Genomic DNA, 18063 nt, shown 5'->3' on the forward strand with positions numbered 1-18063 from the left:
ATACCCCTCCCCCCACCTCCCAGAACATGTCTATAAATGCCCAATTATGTTCTGAACTATTTAGTATTCTGACAGGTTAAGCTAATAAATAGGCATGAAGAAGGATAGAGAAGGTCGCAGCTGGGTGAGTACTACAAAACTTGCCTGTAATAAAGGCTTGTTTTATTGCCCTTCCTTTAACATCCTATAAGCAGGCTGATGATAAGGTTGTGGATCACAGTGTTCAGACCACCCATATCTATACTACATTATCGGTACCTTCCAAGCCCAAAACGAATGTGGAAAAACACTCCCTGCCAACTTGTTCTCACTTTGTGTGCTCCCAAACCTGACAACTAGGTAGAGTACATGACTTAGAGGGCACTGAGCATGAGCTTCAGCACCCCTCCAGTGCTCCCCATGTTATAGAGTTTGAGGGCAGTGCTGTAGAGCATTCTCAGGGCACCTCTAAGCCTGACTGCCACCAGTGGACATATGGAGAGTGAAAGCAAGTGCTTGAAGCTTATTTCTCAGCAGTATTTGGCATCCATGGGCAGTTTTACACATGCTCCAGGGGTGGTGGGGGAAGCACATTAATTAGAGCAGCTTCAAGAGCCGCTCTAATTAAAGCACCAGTGTCTCATGTATCAGTGTCCCTTTGCTTAAAAATGGCCATAGGGTCACTTAAACTAAAACTAGTTTGCCGAGCTTTAGTTCAAGCACCCTGCCTGCCATTTTTAATACTGGGAATGTGATACACGAGATGCATGAGGCTGCTGGAGCGCGGTAATTACCATTGTCCAGAAGACTTGATTAATTGCTGGAATTACAGTACACCCGAGCAACCTCCCTGCTCGTGTATAGGCACCCCTAGTTAGCAGTTTCAGCACAAACCAGCCACAAAGATGATGAAATGTACCCTCATCCTGGAGTAGATTCAAAACAAGCTGAAATAATTTGGCTGGAAGCCATTACACTACTGCTTCCTCCACTATGCACAACATACTTCATTTCAGGGCCATCAGTCACTAGACATCAACATTGACTTTTATATCAGCATTAAATGTATTAAGATGTTTGCTTGAATCACAGTGGGCACATCTACACATGCAATTAATGAGCATGAATAAACTCCTGCGTTTATTCATGTACAGCATGTGGAACCTGGTCAGAGCAACCCAGGCTGGGAGGGCAACTGGGAGATCAGCCTGCCAGTCCAGGGCTGCTCCAGTGGGGCACCACATGCTGCAGAGTGGCTTCCTGGGGCACTCCAGGGTGCTTCAGCTTGGAGGCTGGCTAGCCCCACACTGGGCAGTGTCTACACCTGTGCTGCTGTGCATGACAAAACTCCACAGCAGGGAGGCACTTGTATTTCTAAGTCCTAACCTGCTGTGGAGTTTATTAGCTTTGTGTGCCCTAATAGGGGCGCACATGTAGACACTGAGACATTTACTGCACAGTTAATTCGTCAACTGCGCAGCAGACATCCCGCGTCGCCACATCCGGTATACTTTACTATTTCAAAGTTCTACAGGGGTAACAGATGGCAATATGTGAATAAATGGATTTGAAAATTAGCTGTCTAAACCAGTCAAATCCAGAGGTCTTTAATCATCTTTTACTCCCAGGAAAGTTGGAAAAATAAACTACAAGTAAAGACCTCTAGTTCCTGGTTCTTCTAGTGTCAGATGATCTTGCATATCGGCATGTTAGATAAATTCAGACTATGCTCTTTCAGTTCTGAGAACCTGAATTCTTTATCAGAGGGAAACATTCTGCAGACACACCCAGAGCAACTATACAAAAAATATCCAGCAAGCAGAGAGAGAGGGAGAGAGAACCCAAATTCACAGAAACAGAAGATCAACAAACACGTTAAGAGGTATTGCCTCTTTGGAAATATCCACAGCATCTTTAAACTGGAGCTGGGTGAGAATCTTTTTGTTCTCTTGAGCTTTCCAGGGGTTAGAAAACTATTAAAGCTATGAATATCACTTTGGAGTTGCCCTTTATTATATAAACTGAGCCTTGTTATAAGAGTGCTATGCTCCAGTTTCTAATTCCATTCAGGTCTATTAATAACTCCCTTTAGGGATTTTGACTGCTTTTAACAGATTCACTAAAGGGCATAACACACATGTAAATTTGGTGTAAATTTAATAGGCACAAAGCATGCATACACAGACACACACATATACAAACAGACAGACAGATATATACTCTCTAAACGTGTGTGTGTGTGTGTGTGTGCACATGTGCATGTGCACACATGCTAGTATACATATATAAAAATAACTGAATTTCTGTGTGGCTGCCATTTAGGGCAAATCCTGAACAGGCAATCTACCAATTTATTGCACATTCCCATTATGCTACCATTTTAAAATTGGGTACAATATGGACTCTTGGATATTATACAAAAGAAACTGAAAGTTATTTACAATCATACCCACCACTTCCATGCTGGAGATGATGCAGAATGTCTAAGAAGAAATCTGTCAGATTGAAACTGCACAGCTAATTTAATGCCAGGGCGCAGGAGAACAGGCTACATGACCAGCATTGCTCATCTTAGATACTATAGTGATAGGTGGGATAAGAATGCAAATAGAATAGAATATCTTTCAGTTACTATATGCCTATCAGACATAGGAGCTATTTAGGAGATGGACTGAATCAGCATATATAATAGCTCCCTAGCTGTATGCTTATACCGGCCACCCCACCTACTTTTTGGGCTGTGCTGTTCAGCTCCACCCTTTGCCCCAGTTAGAAAGGGAAAAATAACCATCTGCTCAGTGCCATTGAAGTCATTGCTTTGTCATGCTGTAGCTCCCCTCTGAGCAGATTTTTCACTTCGCAGAACCTGCAATCCATTGTTAGCATAGTCTCTATTGTCAAGACTGGTAGACTGCAAATTTGACCTATCTTTCTTATCCACTTACTATTTCATTCTTTATAAGTGATCTTTTTTTTTTAAATGTGCATAATCGCTATCTGCAGCACAGATCTCTTAAGCAAACCTATAATGAAAAGTATGGGTTCATGCTGAATAAGAAAATATATAATTGACTTCTAGTTTCAAATTCCAAAGAAGTTACTACATAACAATAAGACTGGAACACCCAAGCACTTATGAAAACTATCCTGGAAGGGACCTTTTGAAACTGAATTTTACCCATGAAACATCTGGCTTTTAACATAGTTGTGTTCTTGTTTTAGAATGAAACCCTTAACTACATGATTATCACCTGTCAATCTCTCTAACCAGGGCAATCTCACATTTGAAAATGTAACAATATATCCTTCTTGAGACCCTCACCTGGTGTAAACTGATGTGGCTCTAAGAATCTACCCAAGTTTTCCATCAGTACTGGTTAATATATATATATTTTTTTTTTGCATTAATGGAATAATGCAAAAAATGCATTGGGGCCTAGTCCAGTTCCCATTAAAGTTAGTAGGAAGCCTCACACTTCAGTGTGTGTGGTATGTGGCACTTACCATGATTTTAAAATTAGCTCCGTATTTAAGACACTAACATGACTCACTAGCATACAATTGTTTTAAACTGCTTGATGCAAACTCATTTGACTTCTGAATGCATGTTTAAACTGGCTTGGCTGTCAAAGGCATTTCATATCAAACTAGCTGGAAAAGAATGCGTCTTCTTAGATTTCCAGCTTCAAGATTTCAGTCCTGCCTTTGACCGTTGCAGCAGTCTGTGGGAGAGGAAGCATCGCAATCTGGTCTCTCCAACAATAAACTTACAGCTAGGCTTGCCAAGCTGCTTACTGCCCATTGTCTTGTGAAATGTAATTGTGGATTGAAGCCTGATGTGGATTTTTGTTAACACACACATCCATGGGAAATGAGAGTGAAACAAACATCAGGCTCATTCTTGCTACCAATTAAAAGGGAGGAATAGTGTAATGAGATCACACTAACGAATGAATGGTACTTTTAACTATCAGATCCTAAGGAAACTTTGAAAAGTGCCTTTCCAATCAAGTTAGTGTAGAATAAAGTTATGAAAGGCTGGGTCTTTTCTTACTAATGAGTTAAAAGAAAAAATATTTGCCAAAGCTAAGATGAAAGCAAATCTTTACTTGGTCAAGCAAAAGAATGTTTAAAAAAGTTTGCATCTAATAAATAGAAATATTATTTTTTCCCCTCAGGTTTTCACAGTAAAACTATTGCTAAAGAACCACATTTCAAGACATTTTGGACTATTGCTAAAGATATATCATGAAATGTCTCTCAGAGTAGATCCAGATGGTGTGCAGTGGTGCAGCCACATTCCCCTTTCTGACTATGCCATATAAGCAGCAGCTGGGGACTTAAGTCCCAAAGGTAAGAATTTGCCTCTTTCCCTTCCCCTCTGTGTTCCAGCCATGTGTCCTCTCCTCCCCATCTCCTCTGCTCCCATTCCTCTCCTGGGGTGCTGTCCTGGGGGTAAAGTCCTGTCCAACTCCAGCTGGGCTGCATGGGTCCTGGGCTCAACCTGGGACCACAATGGTAGGCACATTCCCCCTCCCTGCCTGTCCCCATCCCCAGGAGGCACGGGGTGGGGGGGAGATAGGGAACAGGCCTGCCCACTACTGCCATGGTCCTAGGCTCAGTCCAGCCCCTCTTCAGCCCAGCTGGAGTGGGACAAGAGTTCTCCTCACTCCTGGGACAGGGTGGACACTTGCAGTGGCAAGCAGAGGAGGGGACTTACCTTTGAGCATGGAGGGGAAGGGAGGAGGGTAGGATTCTCACCTTCTTTGGGACTTAAGTCCTCAGCTACTGCTCCTGCAACATGGTCTGCCAGCCCCAGTTGAAGCAGAGGAGAAGGTGTCTGGGAGCAAAGGGTGTATTCACCCCTACGGCACCAGTCACTACAACCATACCGCCTTTGTAAAATCCTGGATCCATTTCTGGGTTCAGGCAGAAATCACTCTAACACTCTCTGAGGTTACAGTGAGGCTTTTCAAACCCGTCATGGGGTACAGACAGAAGTGACAATTTTCACCTAATCTGGCCACAGAAAATATTCTATAGCCATGACTAAACACAAGTGCATGACTGTAGACCACTTCAAAAATGGCCAATCAGGAGAAAATCTGTACCCTCATTGCATGATGGGTCAGATGAAGATATTTCAGATCATCTTCTGTAACTTGCATCTGTGCTGGCTCCCAGCCTGTCACTATTTTCAGAATGGGAGGGCAGAGAAGTGAGTGGAGGGAGTTCAGTCCAGAGTTTTTTTAGCCCCTGATGGAGGGTGGGGCAGGTATATTGGAGGCCCATCCCCCCACCCCTCCAAGGGAGCTCCAGTTCATCCACCCCTCCCTCCAGTGCTGGCTGGGGAAGCCCTAGAATAAAGTCCCTCTTTTCCCTTTCTCTCCCCCCCATTCTGACAACAACGTATAGGGGCCACTGCTAAGGGAAACCAACTACAGGCTGGCAGCCATCAACTAGATTCTCCTTCCCCCTGGAACCAACACTGAACTTCTGTTTGGTCCGAGGGATTGTTGCAACTCAAAACACTTCCTGCAAAGTATTCTCAGTTACAGTGGGGAGCTGCACTTCTGTCTGCACCCTTAATTCCCAATATTTCAACACTGGTAGTGCTAGTAGAGTTTCTATTATATATGGTTAAGGCTCAGGTGTCCTGGGATTGGGGTATACACACATTGCCCTTGCAGTCAGTGTTTATTAAGTGGCTGAATGTATTGTCACCTTTCTTCCAATGATTTAAGTGATGCAATCACAGGACAAACATTCAGATGCATTTTGTCATGTCCTAGGACAAACTGTTATCACTTCTTATCCCATGAAACTTTTCAGGGTTTGTCCTAGTCATTGGACATGAATATCTGAACAATTGCATTTTGTCTGGATAAATGTGGTATCTGTTGGTAGTCTATATGTTCCACCACTAACAGTTTTACCAGTTGGGAAATGGTTTCAGAAGCAAAGCTGACTGCGGGTTGGAGTTGGAACTGGAATGTGTTCCCCAACTCACTGCTAAATGGTATGGTGCCAGTCTGACCATTGATTCACAGCTCCTTTGCATTGCTTCAAGATTATATTTCAAGCTGCAGAATATACTGAAAGCAAATGTATCATAATTTTATGGTACAGACTCAAGAATCAATATTGAATTCTTAGCATCCAGATGTTGCATCCCTCCAGTTTTAACAGCCTAAAGTATCATCTTTATTTCACACCCCTCCACTCAGTGACATAGCAAGACAGGGGTGAGGGGGGTGATCCAGGTGCCAAAGCAAAGGGGCACCAACAGGCACTGCCCAGCAGGGGTGGGATGTGGGACAGAGCTACAAACAGCTCATCTTGGGGGAGGAATGTGGGAAGGGCAACTCCCACTGCTGCACGCACTCCCAGGCAAGCATGGAGGGGCATGTGCCCCACAGATCTGTGTGCAAGGTAAGGGTGGGCTGCTGCTGCAGGCTTGCCCTAGCCACCAAACTTTGTTGCTACAGCACCACCTGCACTGCTAGAATTTGCCTGGAATTTGGACATTAGCAAGGAATCACGTAAATCCTACACCAAGCACTATGACAAATTAGCTACTCATACAACTGGATCATTGTACAAACTTGCATCTGCTCCAGCTCTCAGACTATGAGCACTGTAATAAAATTAAAATCCAATTAATTGGTGCCTTCTCAGACTGACTCAATGCTTGCCATAGTTTAGTGCTTCCTTATTCTTGTTTGAACATCTGCATCATAGGCTATAAAATGTGAGCTGAACAAGTGAAAGAAAGTCAGTCTGCAAGCCCTGCACACCCATTTGTAAAGACTTAGAAAGTCAGTCCTACAGCTTGATTTTCTTAAGCTGGAGGGTTTGCCCTCAAACCTCTGAAGTCTTCCCTCTTCTTACCTTAGATATCTTCAGGGATTCCCAGATTTATCCATCTCTGACCCACAGCAGACTCTAGATAACATTCCTGTTATCAGGTTCTTTGGGGACTTATCAGCTATGAACCACTATAATAAGCCTAATAGGTCCCTCACAAGGACAAAAGGAAAAGGGAAAAGAGAGAAATTTACAAGAATTTTTTCAGGAAAAGGCAACATCCTTTTCTTCCTCCTACATGCTCCATGATTTTTTATTTTTATGGACAATGTCTTCAGCAGAGGCCAAAAACTACTGTATATTTAAGTCAAAGGTCTTAGAGCTAACTGCTCTAAGATTATGAGAGTTCACTTAGGCTCAGCTAATGAGATCTGACTGGGATTTGGAACTGAAGTGTATATTTCCTAACACTACTGTTTAATAGGATGCTGGTCACTCACCCAAGAAGGTCTTTCATCTGGCAGTTCACCAGGAAAGCTTTCATCTGGCTTCAGAAGAAGCAACTGAATCTGTCTAAGGTAAGAGAAGATGTCAGAGCTTGTTTATCAGGAGAAAATGGCTCTTGAGACTGAGTGAAGGTGCCCAACCAGAATAAGGGGAGATCAGAATAGCCCATAGGTTACTTCAAACTATGCTAATAGCCTTTCTTTCAAAAGTATGAATAAGGTTTACAAACACTGAAACTGAAATTGAACCTGAACCCAGGGTTCAGGACAAATGTATTTAGGGTTCAATCATTATGTTGTTGCCCTGTGGGGTCAGGCCAACTCCCAGGATCTCAAAATTGTGCTGCCAGACAGAAGGGCACAGTGTACAATTGTACATACACAAACACAGAAATCAGTTAGGTGCATACACACAAACACACAGTCAATAAGCAGCCTAGGCATATGCACACATGTTCACCGGTTCAAACACCTAAACATATTATACAGACCAAAAATTAGACCAGAATCAATTATCAATACCTGCAGACCCAATACACACACATGGATCACTAATTCATTTATCATGCACACAGTGACATATATGTATATCAATTCACATACATATCACTCACTTACATGTACATACAGATGAGTTCCTGACTTGGGTGTTGTGATGTGTATGTATGTACGTACTTGGGATATCTGGGGAAAGGTTAAGATAAGCAAGCGGAAGTGTAGGGAGCAAAAGTTGCTGGGAGTGAAAGTTACCAGGACCAGGATTAGAACTGTTAGACTAGAAAGAGCTGGGCTGAAGGACTGAGGCTTAGGGGTTACTTTAGGTTATTTAACCTTAACTGAGTAAAGGGCAATGCCCAAACCCTGCAGAACAGGGTAGTGAGGCCAGAGAGAAGCCAGCATAGAGGCTGGGACCAAAGCTGGAGCTACATGGGAGCCAAAAGGTAAGCGGGGAGAGGGAAATTGGGACAGAGGGTGCAGAGGAAACTGGGGGCTGGCTCCAGGTACCAGGGGTGCTGGAGAGTTCAGGAAGCTACAGGGGGAGGGGCTGCTGGGGCTAGGAGCTGGAGAAGGGCTCCAGCTGCTGGGAAACCTGCAGGGCAGCCTGAAAGAGCTGCAGGGAAGTTGGTGGCAGGCCAGAGGACTGTGGGGGGAGAAAGGGTGGCTAGAGAGGGTGTGGGGGAAAGCTGGAGAACACAGAGGAAAGAGGGAGAAGGGCAGAAAAGGTTAGGAACAGAAGGTGGAGAGAGAGAGAGAGATGGGGAGAGGCAGTAGGAGGCAGACATGAGTGGGGCTGAGAGGCTAAAAGTGGCAGGAAGAGCTGCGGAAGGACATGGGAAGGAGGCAGTGCACAGCAGAAAGGGGGCCAGGAGGCTAGAAGTGGCAAAAACAATGGGAAGAGCTGCAGAAAGACACAGGAAGGCGGTGGTGGATGGCAGGAATGGGACTGAGAGATGGTCAAAAGTAATGGGGCCAAGAGACTGCAGCAGGGGAACAGAGAAGGAACAGAGAGGAGCTGAGAGGTGGCAGGAAATGGGGTGGGGGGGAAGCTGAGAGAGAGCGACAGAGACTGGAATTTAAGATGGGGAAGGGGCCGAGGCTCAGTAAAATACAACCCAACTCGGGGTTACAAATGACAGTGGTTTTATTGAACAGGGGTGATTGTGATACAATATCTTATTGGTTCCTTTGCACGTGTGCACACACACGCAATGGCAGCAGGAGTTAAAGAGGCTTGGTGCAGGTGCTAAAGTCTGGGAGAAGAGAGAGAGAGAGAAATAGAGAGAGAGAGAGTCCAAATTGGAGGAGGAAATTTGCAGGTGACTTCTACCTAGCCCAAGCTGAAAGCTAGTCCTTGATGGCCAGTCAGGGTCTCCTTCAGCTCAGTGTTGTCCAGAGGGGGTCGCTGGTAGGGCCTATGGAGTGGATAGGTTGCATGACGTGGAGCTGGTCTGGTTCAGATAGAAATGGTGTTCCCACTGGGTCTCTCCTCACTGCCCCTTTTTATAGGGGCAGACCTTGTGTGACCCTAGTGACAGGAGGCATACCCAGGCAAGGGTGAGCCCCTTGTGTACTGAGCATGGGTGCTCCAGATGGGGATTTGCAATTTCGGGTGTCTGTAATAGTGGGGTACAATGGTAGAGTTGCTGGTTCTGCAGGGTCTTTTGTCTTTCAAATGCTGGGTTCTGGTCTCTGTTCCTGGATGAGGTCTGTGGTTCCTGGATAAATCAATGTAAGGTAATGGCCTGGTCATTAACAGGCTATTCAGTAGAGGCCTACTACCATTGTATTTCAATCATTCCCAGTCACTCCCATTCATCGGGGAACCAATTTACATGAGAGGAGTACATGAGTCACACAGTTACAACACAGGGGATGCCGGGGCAGAGGACACAAGATGGAGGCTTGACATACAAAATGGAAACTTGACATACTTTGGGTCGCTTACAAACACAGGCCAGAACCATACAATATCTATATGAAACACTAAAAATCAATATGAAAATGATGATAATACAATATACAACCGTAAAAATCAATACAAACCTAACAAAACATTATTTACCATATATAAAAAAGGGGTGGGGGGAGGGCTTGCCATAAGGGAATATAAGAATTTATCTTACCTGATCCTACTAATAACTACTTGTAAGGGATAGAGAGGTCAGAAAGAAAATTAGAAATGGTTAGGGAAGGGGAAGGAATGCATTTAAAAAAAAACTGGGGGAGGGTTGCTACAATGTCACTACTCTAGATGAATGTTAGATTGTTGTTAGCACTAATATTTATAACCAATGGGTAGTGTGAACCTGTATATTGCTTGGAATTCTGGGGCATAATTGAGGGAAGACAGTTGCTTCTCAGTTCAGAAGACAGTTCAAGAGTTGCTTCTCAGTTAATTTAGGAAGGACACGGGTCTTCTACTGAAACAATCTGATAAGAAATATAGCCTTTGTGTAACCATCTTATAGAAGAGATAGTATAGTGAGCCCATACTCATTAGCCTTTACACCTACATAGCACCTTTAACCCAAGGACATCAGAAGGTGACTTATGGAGATGAGAAACATTATTCTTATTTTATAGGTGGGAAAGGGGGGCTGGGGTGACTTAGGTGCTAAGGTGCATAGTTAACGGCCCACAGGTTGCAAGTTTGCGACCACAGCAGAAGAAGTGCTCATGGCACAGCCATGTCAGATTTCAACAAATCTGCAAATTCTGCTGAATACCTTGTTACAAGGACAAGGAAGGGAAGGAGAAGGGAAGGAAATGTAGGGAAATGGAGGTACAGAGAAGTAAAATAATATAACATTGATACTAATTCTGTGGCAGAGCCCAGATTAGTCAGTAAAGTTGAAATCCTGGCTATATTGAAATCAATGGGAGCTTTGCTCTTAATTTCACTGGACCTAAAACTTTCACTCTAGATCCTCAGACTTTTCAGATCTACCAATTTTATATGTATATTTTACTTTAAAGACATTACAAAAACATTTATTACAAGTAATTCAGTTATTTGATATTGATATGACTGCATATTTTTAAATGGTTAGCAGAAGGCAGGGTAGACTAATTCAGCTGGATAAGCTTATGCATAAGCTTTCATAAGCAACAGTTTACTTAATCAGATGCTAGTAAGCAAGCTGTTGCTTATGAAAGCATATACATCTCTGATTTAGTTTGTAAGGTGCAACTCTACCCTGCCTTGTGCCAACTTAAGACTAACACAGGTAACTAACTCTTCTTTTAACAAAAAGAGAAGACTGGTTAGAATGCTGAATCCAGATCAAACTTAGTTTGGTCAAATTATTAGGTCATTACCAACAGAGGTGGCAGTATTGTTAGGCAGGATGTCCAGCCCTTTACAAAAGGCATGTTTGCACTGGGAGAGTGGGAGGCAGGGAAATGAGTGCTAAGTAGTGCTGTATTTCATTTCAGGGTGGGAAGGGGGCTTCTCCACCTGGCCACTGGCCTAAATGCCAGGCCACACACAGGTTCCTATTTCAACAGAAGCACTTAAATGAATTGTCTTCAGTACGGATACAGTATGATTAAGAATAAGAATTAATTTCTTGTTCTACTGCCCTTTATACAGTTGTCATACATCTTGCTTAAAGCATTCTTTAAAGCTGTTAGTGCCCTAATTGGAGAAAAAAAAATCACCAGAGCCAAAAATGTTTTCCAAGAACTGGTGAAGGAATGTGTCAAATCATTTCTGAATAACTTAATGAATACGAGAAAATCTTCCCCATTAGCGGAAGATTTTTAATACTGGGCTTATGAAGAAAAAACAATTTGGCTTCTCTCTAATAACTTACAGCTTGTCCTATATTCCCTAGTTGCATACCTTAAGAAGCGTGGCATCAACCTGACGAATTGGGAAGTGCTAGCTGGTAACTGGTCTGAATGGCACTGCACCGTATATCAAGCTACATTCCAAGAGAACCATCTTGCTCAGAAAGCCAAGAAAAGGCAGAGGAAGAAGGAAAACACACAACATCCTGGCCAACAGTTGTGCCCCCTCCTCCCACCCCCAAGACACCACTTGTTGTATCTGTGCAAAAACTTGCAAAGCACAGATTGAACTCTTCAGTCACCTTAAAACTCACCACTTCCAGCAGACATCATCCTCATAATCAAAGAACAGCTGATATATATATCCTTTAGTCTATCTGCATTACTTGCACAAAGAATAAAGGTCACAATCATATATAATTATCTTATTTTACTTTACTATGGTAAATTCCTTCATTTTAGCTATTTTTTATATCACCAAATACTATATTTTATTTTAATGTTGTTTAAAATGGTAAAATGTATAATTCTATTGCAAGCCTTTGGCAAAAAACGTAAATTATATAATTGTATATTATATTTAATTGTATTGTCCATTGTATTGCATTATTTTAATGAAAGCTGTAAATTACTATTACTAACACCAGAAAGACACCAAATAAGATCAATGATTTCTGACCAACAAGTTTATGGAAGATGCGAAATGTTATTCAAATAATGTAAAGGATACCAACAACTTTTAATTCTTTTAATAGAGTAGATTAAGACCATGAGTGCCTCCCATGCTGTTCCTCTTACACATGTAAAGATATCCTCATAAACTTCTGAAAGGCTACCTCATTATTGTCTTTAAAATCCCACAACGAATACTGTGCCTTTATTTCTTTGTATATCTATATGTCACTTCTTGTTTGATATTGTAAGCTCATTGGAAGTGCAAAAAGAGGGGAGGAGTATTTGATTTGTCAGCTAAGGCTATGGAAACATAACACTCTCAAAATGTTTTTCCCACAAGTGAGTTTTGATAACCTAAAGAGAACATGGGTAACTTTCTATCTGAACAGATTCCTCCTATCGATTCTTCCCAGCCCAAATCTGACAGTAGTTTCTGTCTTATTGAAGAAGGCCTTCAGCGTGACCCCTTCAGAGTCTGTTGTTATTCTTTCTTGTTTCACTGGATGCTGTAACTCAAGACCAAGGCAAGAAATGCTTCCTCAGAGTTGAGTAACCACACTACGACTATTTTCACTAATAAAGTATAAGAAACATAAGCAACAATTTAGGCTAAAGCAAGCCCCATTAGAGGGGCCAGTTAATTATGTAACTGCAAAACAAATAAAACTAGAACTTTATGATAATGATTGTTTATATAGTTAGAGATGCCCCGCAGTACCCAGTCTTTGGTGGTCCAAAGAGCAAGAAGTTGAACTTCAGGCCTGACCTATGACTTCTGAGAATCAGGTCACCCAGGATATTCCATTCTATTATGGTTATTTCACAGTTCTTATCTGACCTCTCCAATTCCCCTGTGGCTGTCATCGCGTGGAAGATGCACAGTACTTTCAATTATCTTTTGCTACTATATAGAAAAGGACTTGGCAGTCAGGGTGTAACATCCTTTATCATAAATAATGTATTACAGAGAAAGTTTATGGCCCTGAGGCTATCATTCCTCACAAATAACCTCAGAAATGTCAAGGTGACTTGTATTGACGTGATTGACCACAACATCTTTGAACTATTCTGAAATTATTTTCTGATTCATACAGTGTTCAAGTGCAAAGGTATATTCACTTTCTGAATCACAAATACTGTTGTTGGCAAGGATCCAGGAGAGCTGTAGTATACATTGTCTTTGCATTTTAAAAGTATAAATTGCATTTTCTAATCTCTATTCAATGGATGGAGGTGGTTGCAGGTAAGTAACTGCTTCTTGCCTTACTGTAAGAGAAACACTTTCCACTCATTTCTTGATATGGGATGTTGATTTGGAAGAAACAATTTTGTTGACGTTATTAAATGAATACTGCCCAATTAAGAATTGTATTTGCATCTGAATTTTGTATTTAAAGTTATTGGGTAGTGGAAGGATTAAGAAAAAAAATATTTAGTTTGTTACTTTTGTGCATCTGATAGTACAATGTGCTATATTACCCTCATCTCTCTCTGCTATTGTGAAACTATCAAACTGTCACACAGCAACACATTTTACGTTTATTTACTTGAATTACTATAGTACCTGTACGCCCTGGGCTTCCTAAAAATTACATTCCCACTGCTTCTGGGTTGAATCTGGTGCTTCTTTGAGAACTTCTCTCTTTCTCCAGCCTTTCTGCCTCTTTGCAAAACTATAGCCTGCTTAACCCCCTTTTTCAGAATTGCCTGTCTTTGTTCTTAAGCAGTGGTGCGTCGTGTCTGTGTTTGGGGCAGTGCCTGCTAATGATTCAGCTACCTGGTTACAGAACTGCTTTTTACAACTATTTTAACTGAAGGACAGAGGATTCATCCCAAAAGTACTTTTTTGACTCCAAATGCTTCAATATCTGTTTGAGGTGGTTAGTGTCAGCGGGACAGCGTATAGATAGTCATCTAATAGTGTGATCTCCCAAGCTATTGGCAGTGAATATCCACGCCATTGCACTTACCCTCAGCCTAGACATCAAAGCACACATGACATTAGTACAGCTTTGAAAATTCCTCATCCTGGCCAAAGTACAAACTTGTAAACAGACAAAGTGCTCTGTTGATCTGACAGCAGGGTGGGGCCTGCATGTGTTGTATGACTCCAGATACAGAGTTCACTTCCGACCGGAACACCCCTGCTCTGCATTGACTCAGCGGAAACCTGTGGGAAAGGAAACTCAATTCTTAGATTTCAAAACCCCACCAAAGCAATGTAGTCCCTCGTCAATTTGTTGTCATGGAGCAAAAGGAAAGGGGCTCCACCAGTTGAAAACAAAACAAAACAAAACAGTTACTAAAAAGATCAGGGAGGAGAACAAAATAAGCTCATAGGAAGAAAGTGCTGCACAGCATTATGTGTTTCTGGCTCTCTCTGACTACTTGCTGTCACTTGAGCTGATTCCGATCTCATGTAACCCAGCAGACGTCACTGGCACTGTGCACGTTTAGGAGAAAGAATCGTTCCAGCCCAGCCTACATGAGATAGCTGTAGTCTGAAACCTCCCCCTCTCTCCTTTATTATATTTTTACAGGTTTACCTAAATCCAAAGAGTGCATCCACACTACTCTGTCTAAAGACAATGCATTTACTTCTCTTCTGAATCACTGTGAATTCACAATACACATTTTTTCAAATGCACAGCAGGTGTAGGCAGGTATCCCAGGGTACAATATTCCACCACTCAAAGCACTATCGTTTTATTACAATAGATTTTGAAATATACAATAGAACCCTAAGATTTAGGGTCAAAGTCCCCCAATTTCTTTCATGCTCTCCCATTATTTGTCTGCAGTTTCTTAGTTAAAAAAAAAATTAACTGCTGTCAGGCAGCAAAAAGGAAAACACAGAAATACGGTGCTCCAGATATACTAACAATCATAGAGGTGTAGGTTTGAAGGAGACGGTACCACCATCAATAACCAACAGGACACCACACTGATACTGCTAGGCAAGGATGATGAAAATGTACAGTTATCTCTGCATGATGTTTTCCTGGACTTGCTTCACTTATCTGGGTTCAGTCAAGCTGTACTCACAGACGGGACTGAATTTTGCTATAGACTGAAAGAAGCAGCAGTAGCTAAGGAACCTAAATCCAGCATGCCACTTGCAGGCTACAGCAGCACAGAGCTCAGTCTGAAATTGCAAAGTATTCTCTTCAATGCAAGGCAGCATGGTAGCTTGCCAACCCCAACTGCTACCAATCAGCACCTAGCTACCTAGCAATACGGCAGAGCCCTAGGTAGGCAGCAAGGGAACATCTGCAGCTTAGCCAGAGAAACAGCAGTAGGCTGCTCTGGAGGCTGAGAGGACATATGGCTGGTCAGGAAAGCAACTGACTGGAAGGGAAGGGGTTCAGGAGATACAAGCTTAGGTCCTAAGGCAGAAGAGTGGTGCAGCCTGAACAATGCGAGGGAAAGGGCTCCTGCCAAGCTCGAGGCTGGCAAGGAGTGGGAGCCGTAAGCCATGTCTGGTACTCCCAGGGCTAAGAGTCCCAGTGGGTGAGGAAGGGGCTTCTGCAGTGAAATGGTGACCCAGAGGGTCTTTGAGTCTTTTAATTAGAAACAGTTGCTTGAATCGTTGTTATGTTTAAAATTTTAAGTTTTGTACTGGAGGACCAGGTGTGGCTGATAGGGGTGGTAAGGAGGCCACAGGAGTGCTTAAGGGGAAACCAGCATAAAGCCTAGGAAGGATTGGGGACCATAGCAGGCTGGTGCAGAGGCTGCAAGCAGCCTTGCCTGGGTCAGGGACAACAGGGGCCCAGAGAACGAGACACAGGCAGGCTGGGGCTAAGAGCCTTGAGCCTAATGGGATCAATGATAAGGGGCTGAGGCCAAGAAAGAGGGGCCCAAACAAGTGGGCCAGGGCTGGAAGCCTACAGACAAAATAACAGGGAAGCTAAAGCCAAGAGGGCTGAAGCCTCTACAGGAAGGCAAAAAATGTAGACAGAGTAACACCCGTGAGGTATGGGCATGGATATGGGGGAGGCTTGAGATGTGACTAATGCCCTAAAGGTGATTTATGTCTGAGGGAAAGGTGCCAACCAGACATGAGAAGTAAAGAAAAAGGTGAACTAGGGCTCACTTCAGGGCAAGAGCAGGCAGCCTCCCTAAAGGATGAGACTATCCATCAAAGCATGGCAGGTGAGTTGAACAAAGGAGCGTACCCAAAGGAGAGTAGCTTGATCGTCAGAGGGCATCACAGCTGCCCCCGGGAGCCAGGACCAGTAGGTTGGAGTCATAAGGTGGAGGTCACTACTGGTTTTTTAAAAGGATACTGTTGCCTTTGGTCATAAATCTTAGCAATGTGACATATCTGACAGCTTCAGATTCCCAGATTGTATAAATACCATGGATGGGACTCCAGTGTCTCTGTCCCTCCCCCGTAGGTGGGGACTTTATCAACATAATTTCTCGTAACTGCTTCCTTAAAGACTTCGCAATATTTCCCCTGCCCTCCCCTCTATCTTTCTTGGCATGATTCCTTCCCTCCATTCTTCTGTAGGTTGATTTATTGTTTGTTTTGTCATTGTTCTTTGCTGAGACACTTTAATGAGGCTGGTAAACTTTCTTCCCTTATCCCTGACCACGCTTTGGTTTGGTGTTAGTGTTTTAGTAAGTTTACTGCTGCTCTTTGGTGTTGCACAGAATTGGATTGCTTCTTCAGAGTACCTCTCCAGCACTGGCTCTACTAAATGATGTTGGCATTCATCACTACAACTGAAAGGATGACAAACAGAAAGTGCTCCCCTTTCCAGTTCTCCAAAGGGGAGTAAAAGGCAAAGCGGCTGCAAAGAGTTTAAACACTTGCCACAAAATGCAGTTGCAAGCAGACACTCACAAATGTGCACCAACATCAGAGTGTCTGTTTTCTACTCCAAATATCAGTAACAAGCCAAAATAATCCAGCCCAGATATCAAATAATGTGGCATGGGAATAGCAGTGAAGTGGCATAATTAGTTTGGAGCTGAAATAGCAATAGAGCTACCTCACTCTTAAAATCAATTGATTACTGTGGAGTATAACACAATACAAAGCAAAAGAAAAAAAAAAGAGAAAGACAGTTTGTATGTGGATATAAAGAAATGCATGCTCCAAACACCCCTCTATATATGCAAGAGGTATTTGTGTAGAGACGATGTCTCCTGGAGCTGAAGTCAGTAGACCTCTAACCATGAGTGACTGGTGCCTCCTGAATCTGTGGGGCCAGAACACCTACAGAAGCCACCAATGGTGGTGGCCCTGTCAGGGGAGGCACCAGCCCTACCGACAGCATTAGTGTCAGTTGTCAGGGGGGCACCGGCCCCATCAGGGGGGACACGTGCACCCTCTGCCAGTCATCTATGCCTCTGCCAGTTCACACTAAGTTCTTTGCCCATCACATTTATTTGAGACCCAAATTTGTCTCTAAATTTAAGGTAAATTCTTTTGATATTATATGCCAATCATGATGTATTATATTTGGTATTACATTCTAAATAATAATTCATAAAAATGAAAACCTCAGCGTTTCAGTACAGGAGATTATTTCAAAGACTGTAATGATTTTTGTTTTATGAGCAAAATATGTTCTTCTCTTAAGATGTTATCAAATCTTCTAAAGCATTACAGTCCAACAGAATATGTTCCTTCTGCTTTCAACAGGTGAATTTTAGCAACTTTGTAGTTTCAGTCAAGACTGCATTTGTAACTTTAGTGACAATGTACAATTTCTGACTGTGTAACTAGGCCAAAACAGAGGGCAAGGGCCATACCAACTACTTCCTCTCATTCAATCACAGTTGCATTGTTTTC

Source organism: Crocodylus siamensis, chromosome 5 (genome assembly GCF_052110815.1).
Source record: "Crocodylus siamensis isolate JL-2025a chromosome 5, ASM5211081v1, whole genome shotgun sequence".
NCBI lineage: Eukaryota > Metazoa > Chordata > Crocodylia > Crocodylidae > Crocodylus > Crocodylus siamensis.